Here is a 6017-nt window from a genome sequence, read left to right as displayed (position 1 = left end):
TCTCTAGAACTGCCTCCATCCTGTACCAGCTGGAATGCTGGTGCTGAGGCAGCTGTGGGACTCGGGAGCAGGGTGTACCTGAGCTGAGTGTGCTCCAGCAGCCCCATCCACTGTCGGGCTGTTCTCTGAACGGAGAAATCTCTGGTTTTGTGCACCCCAGGAAGCAGATGGGAGCTGCTGTCATTCCCAATAGGGCATCACCCTTTGCTGACCCTCTGGGGACAAATTGTGCCCTGTGCCACCCCTGGCTGGCAGTGAGAGCCACGGGGCTGGCTGCAGCCTCTGTCCTCCAGGGCCTGGTGGGGCACGAGGTGCTCGGGGCCGGGGAAAGGCAGCACCTTCCCCACCCTGGCCAAGGTTTTATTGTACTGCCTCTTTATTGTTGTGTTTACAAGCCAGGCCCTTTATAGGTTTTCCTATGAATAGTTCCAAGGAGAAGGTAATTACCTTATCACATGCAGGATGATTTATAGCCAAGGTGGCAAGGGACATTCAGCTCCACATCGGCTCCGTTTGAAAGACAATCCGCCTGTTCTTCTGCGGGGTCACTGGGTGGGGAAAACAAAAGGGCTTTAGTGCCCGGCCCGATGGCAGCCCGGCCATGTCTCCTGTGCCGAGCAGCCTGGGCTGGTCGCCCACCTGCAGCCCCGCGGGTGCCCCCGGGGACACCTGCGGTGATGAGCTGTGCCCTGGGCAAGGAGCAGCCAGAGCGGGTCACTCACAGCCTCCCTGGGGGCTGTTAAAACACCGCAGCTACTTTGATTGGTAGTTTTATTTTTTAATTCATTTTTTCCCCTTCCCGCCAACAACTGTCTCTCTGACCGGGGAGCAAAGGCAGTGATTTACCGGCCACCCTGCGGCTGGTGCGCCCTGAGCATCCCCGGGCAGCCGCCGCCGAGTCCGCCGGCCCCGGGAGCGGCCCCGGGAGCGGCCCCGGTCCCCGGGCCACGAGGTGGCACCACGTCCCCGGGCACGGCGACAGCGGCGGCGCCGCTTGCCCGTGTCCCCTCGGTGGGGTCCTGGTTGTCCCCTCGGTGCTGTCGCGGGGTGCCCGGGGGTCCCCCGACAGGACACGGGTGCCCCCAGCCCCAGCACGCCGCGGATGTCCCGCGGGGCCCCCGGCCCGGCCGCGGCCCGGGTCCGAGCGGGTGCGGGCACGGCGCGTTCCCCGTGGGACAAACGGAGCGTTTTCCCTCCCGGTGCGCTGCCGCGGGCGCGGCCGGCGGCTCTGGCCCCGGGGATGCGGGTGCAGCCTGCCGGGGCCGTGACTGCGGTGTCAGTGACACCGGCCCGTGAGCGATGCGGCGGCGGAGGCAGGGGTGACTTCCAGTGGCGGGGTCAAAGGGAAGAGGCTGATCCTCAGTTCATGCCTGCTGTCTCTGCCATAAAAAATGGCCCCGCGCTATCTCGCCGGCCGTCCCTCCCTGGGACCCGCTAATTCGGTGATTTTTATCCTGTCTGTTTTCCTTTTCTCCCCTCTGCAACCTCCCGGCGCTCCCTCTCGGGCGGCTCCGGGGTCGCCGCTGATGGATGGAGCAGGCAGCTCGGAGGAGGCGGCGGCCGGCGAGGGGATTTGGGCACAGCCCGACCCTCGGTGGCCTGACCTGGCTGTCACCACGCTCTTCCCGGGGGCTAAAGCCTGTGGCAGGAGGGATCCCAGCAGGAAGGGTGTGGGCAGGGGGGGAAGGAGTGTGAAAGAAAACCGTGGGCACCCCAGGGCTCTGGGCACCGCAGCGCCAGCTGGGGATGGGGACAGAGATTCTGAAGGGGCTTGGAGAGCCCCGGGGAGCAGGATTGTCCCTGGGGTCGTGCCTTCCTGTGCCACCCCCGGGAAAAGGGAGCCCACGCTGCTCCGGGGGGGGTCCTCTGGCTCCCCGGGAGCCCAGACTGGTATTTCAGTCTAGACGTGCTGGTATTTTTTCAGTCCAGCAGATTTCCTTGATGGCCCAGCGGTGGAGCAGGGGCACGCTCGGCACGCTGGCACGCTGGCAGCTGCAGGGTGGGGGGGTTCCCGTGGGGGCACAGGGAGCACAACCTGGGCAGGTGACGTCCCCAATCCCCTCTCCTGGAGCAGCAGGGAAAACATTTGCACTGGAATGGGAGGGAAAACTATGTGGAACTTGAAATTTGCTCATAAACCCGGGCTGGCCGGGTGGGAGGCTTGCCACATCTTGCTCGTGCAGGGAGCTGTGATGGGCTGGGTGATTCAACCACCAGCCCCGCTCCTGCTGTGAGCCCCTGTGCACTGCCACACCGCTGGGGTTGGGCCGGGTAAATATTTTGGGGGGCGCCCGGCTCGGTGCTGCCAGAAACATCGCCGTGCCTCGGGTCAGTCCCCTCGCCGCTGCCGACGCTTTTACCAGCAGCCTGCCCAGGCGATGCCCTTCTGCGTGCCACCCATCCCGTGGGGACCCATCCCAGGCACAAAGGCGGCTTTCAGGGCCCCGGCCGTGCTTGGGCGGCCTCGGAGATGTGTGAAATTCGGCTTTGGCCCAGCTCCTTCCTGGAGCGGAACTGTTCTCAGCGAAACCGTCCCCACCAGCCGCCCTAATGGCTTTTCTCTGTGCGCCCGCATTAATGAACGCGAGGCCCAGCCTAATCGGGGGGAAGCCATGCAAGTAATTGCTTGAATTTTTAATTCGGGGTTATGATAGGGGAATCAAAGTCACACGGCAGCCGCTGAGGCCGCCCGCGGCTCCGCACCATTGACTCCCGCAATTTGCTTTTGAGTTTTGCCCTCCCGGCTCCCCCCACGGCCCGGTGGGGACCCTGCCGGGGGCCGGGGCTGGACCCTCCCAGGGAGGGCACCCGGTGCAGGGAAATGTGCTTGGAGTGGGGGTCTCACCTGCAACAGGGGCTGGGGTGAGCTGGGCTGCGCCCATTGCGGGGCCCTTGCCACAGGTGGGAAGTTGTTGCCAGCCTCCCGCAGCATTTCCTCGTGGAGAGTTGGATTTTACTTTTCTTGGGACCTTTTGAATTTCTCTGGTTCCTTTGTGGCAGCTCTTGCCCTCAGCCCGGGGAGCCAGCAGTGGGGACGCCCTGCACAGAGCATGTCTGGTGCCACCATTGTCACACGAAGGGGCAGGTGACACATGGCAATGGTCATGGGGTGACACGTAGGGTGTGGGGCTGGCCGGGTTTTGGGTTGGGCCTCCCTGTAGTGCAACTGGGACTTGCACTGAAGCTGGCCCACATTTGGGACTCCTGTCCTCAGGGAGCTCCTCCAGCCCTGAGCATCCCCTGGTCCTTGGCACCGGCCACGGTGCTTTTGTTTTCCCAGAAAACAACCCCACCTCCGCGCTGGTTCCAGCTCGCTTCCCTCCGCTTTGTCTTAAAATTAATAAAGAGTCAGAGGACACGCGGCAAAGCAGAATGGCATCTGTGCAATGCCTGCCCCTCTGGGGACACAGTGGCCAGCAGGGCCACCCTGCCCGGCGCCGGGATCGGGGTGCAACGGGAGGGGCCACAGGGCCAGTGCCACGCTGGCCATGGGGCACAGCCAGGCGTGGGATGGTGCCCGCGGGCACGGGGCAGCCCGGCTCTGCTCGGGGACCCTCTGCCTGCCCGGCTCTGCCCCGTGACCCCGTGTTTGGGGTTTGGGCCGCTGTTGTGGTGTTCCTTGTGCCGCGATCCCACGGGCAGATAGCATTGTTTGCCCTGACACGTAAGCCAGTGACAACCTCAAGAGCTCTGGCATGGATTCCGACCCTCTCCTGGCCTGCCCTGCTTCCAGCGCCTTTTTATAGCCCAGCAGAACTTGTTTTGCTGTGGCAGCGAAGCAGAACCTGAGCGTGAGCTGGAGCTGCAGGGGGATGTGAGTGTGGCTCACGGTGGGTGCTGGGTCACGTCCGCACCCCTGCAGCCCCAACAGCCCTGCAGCGGGTCCCTGCTCCCCACGCCTGCCCAGCCCCAGCCCTCCCCTCCAGCTCAGGACCTGGCGAGGCTGAAAGAAGCCCCCAGGCTCCGAAAACGAGGGGTCTGGGGTTTTGGGAGGGCCCAGAGTGGGGGCACGCTGCTGGGAAGGCCACCAGTGCAGAAGGACACATTGTCATGGCCATGGGCAGGGGACGAGCTGAGGTGGTCCTGACCCCACTGCCTGTCCCTTGGCAGAGCAAAGGGACACCAAGCAGCCCCAGAGGGCTGGCCCCTGCAGGTGAGGGGCCAGCAGACCCCCTGTGCCCCCCCAGAGCAGCAGAGCCCCGGCACAGGACGGGAGGTGAAGACAGATTATGAAAGTGTTTCTTTGCTTTGCTTTTGAGAAAGGAGAACTTCAAAGGGGCCATTTATCACCAGACAAAGAGAGTCGCGAGTTATTTGCAAAGTGTAGGGGAGAAACATTAATTATCAGTGTGACAGACAAACGCTGCTGCTGGGTGTCCTCCTGCCCACCCTGCGCCCTGTCCCAGCAGGTCCTGGGTGGCTCCTGTCCCCCCACGGGCCAGTCCCAGCTTCTCTCTTGTCTCCTCCACCTCTGCCAGGTGGACGTGCGGGGCTCTGGGTGAGGGCACCGGGGTGATGGATGTCCCCAGGGGGATGCATGTCCCCAGCTATGGGTGCACCCACGTGGCTGGAGGGGCAACGTGGAGGTTCCCCATTGTGTCCCTGGTGCTGACACTGCTGCCAGCACAGCCCACCCGGTGCCAGCCCTGCCCGAGCGCTCCTGTGGGCTGAAACCAGACACGGTGGACACCAGACTGGGGATAAATCCATGCCCTTCAGCCCATCCCTTCAATCCATCCCTGAGCCCCAGGGCATCTCTTCCTGGGTGATGCCCAGGTTCATGTTTGCTGTGCTTGGAGCAGGGGGCACACAGGTGGAAGAGGAGTCGTCTCCACACCACAGCGTCCCTCTGTAGCTTGGTGACAGCTGGGACACGTCCCTTCCCTGGGAGATGAGTGGGTTGTGCAGCACAGCCCGTGATGGGGCATCCGTAGGGTGTCAGTGGGGTCTCTGTGCTGGGGACTGCAGGGCACAGGGACAGCAGGGCTCAGCCCACAGGTGAGGCACCCTAGGGCTGAGCCTCTCTTCCAGAAGCTCTGCAGAGGGAGAGCCAAGGCTGCGTCCATGATCTGGGAGGGAGAAGACAAGCAAAAAAAGGTAATTTGCATCCTAAACAAACATGCCAACAGACCCGACTTCCCTGCAGGGTGAAAGTGGCACCTCTGTGGTGTTGGAGGCCGTGGGTGTCGGGGTGGTGGGCAGGAGGGCTCCCCGTGGCCCTGGCGAGCGAGCCCCGCGCGGGGCGGGCAGCTCTTCCTTTCATGTCTGACCCCTCCCGAAACCACAGCTTCCCTTCGCCCCGCGCGGGGATCAGCCGCGGGTCATATTTAATAAAGGTGGGGATGGGAGGAGGCTCAAAACATTACATCACCTCGTGTGGGGGAGGCGCGGGCAGGCCGGGAATGCGAAAATCTCAGCGCAAGTGGGGGCAGAGGAGAAAAAAAAAAAAAAAAAAAAATCTCCGTGAGGGGGTTTAATGGCCTGCTTTGGTGGGAACTCTTGCCCACTGCCCGCGAGGTCAGAGCGCTCAGGCGTTAAATGAAACAAACTGTGAGGAAGAAGCGAGAGGCAGATACGAAATGCGCAAACGCGCCCGTGGCAGAAATCCCCCGGCGCCGCGCCCGCCCTGGTGGCTCGCAGGAAAAGTCCCACCAGTGGCTCCTGTGTCCCCACTCTGCCTGGTGCCGGGGGGCACGAGGCCGCCACAGCCAGGACAGGGGGGTGCCCTGGCTCCTGGCTGCTCTGCCGTGCTGTGCCAGGGCCAAAGTCCCCGTGCCGTGAGCCGTGCCCGGGGCTGACCCCGCGGTGACGGCTGGCACCCACTGCTGGCACCCACTGCTGGCACCCACTGCTGGTACCCACTGCTGGCACCCACTGCTGGTACCCACTGCTAGCACCCACTGCTGGCACCCACTGCTGGTACCCACTGCTGGCACCCACTGCTGGTACCCACTGCTGGCACCCACTGCTGGCACCCACTGCTGGTACCCACTGCTGGCACCCACTGCTGGCACCCA

Source organism: Vidua chalybeata, chromosome 20, assembly GCF_026979565.1.
Source record: "Vidua chalybeata isolate OUT-0048 chromosome 20, bVidCha1 merged haplotype, whole genome shotgun sequence".
Lineage (NCBI taxonomy): Eukaryota > Metazoa > Chordata > Aves > Passeriformes > Viduidae > Vidua > Vidua chalybeata.
Note: the sequence above shows the minus strand (reverse complement) of the source record.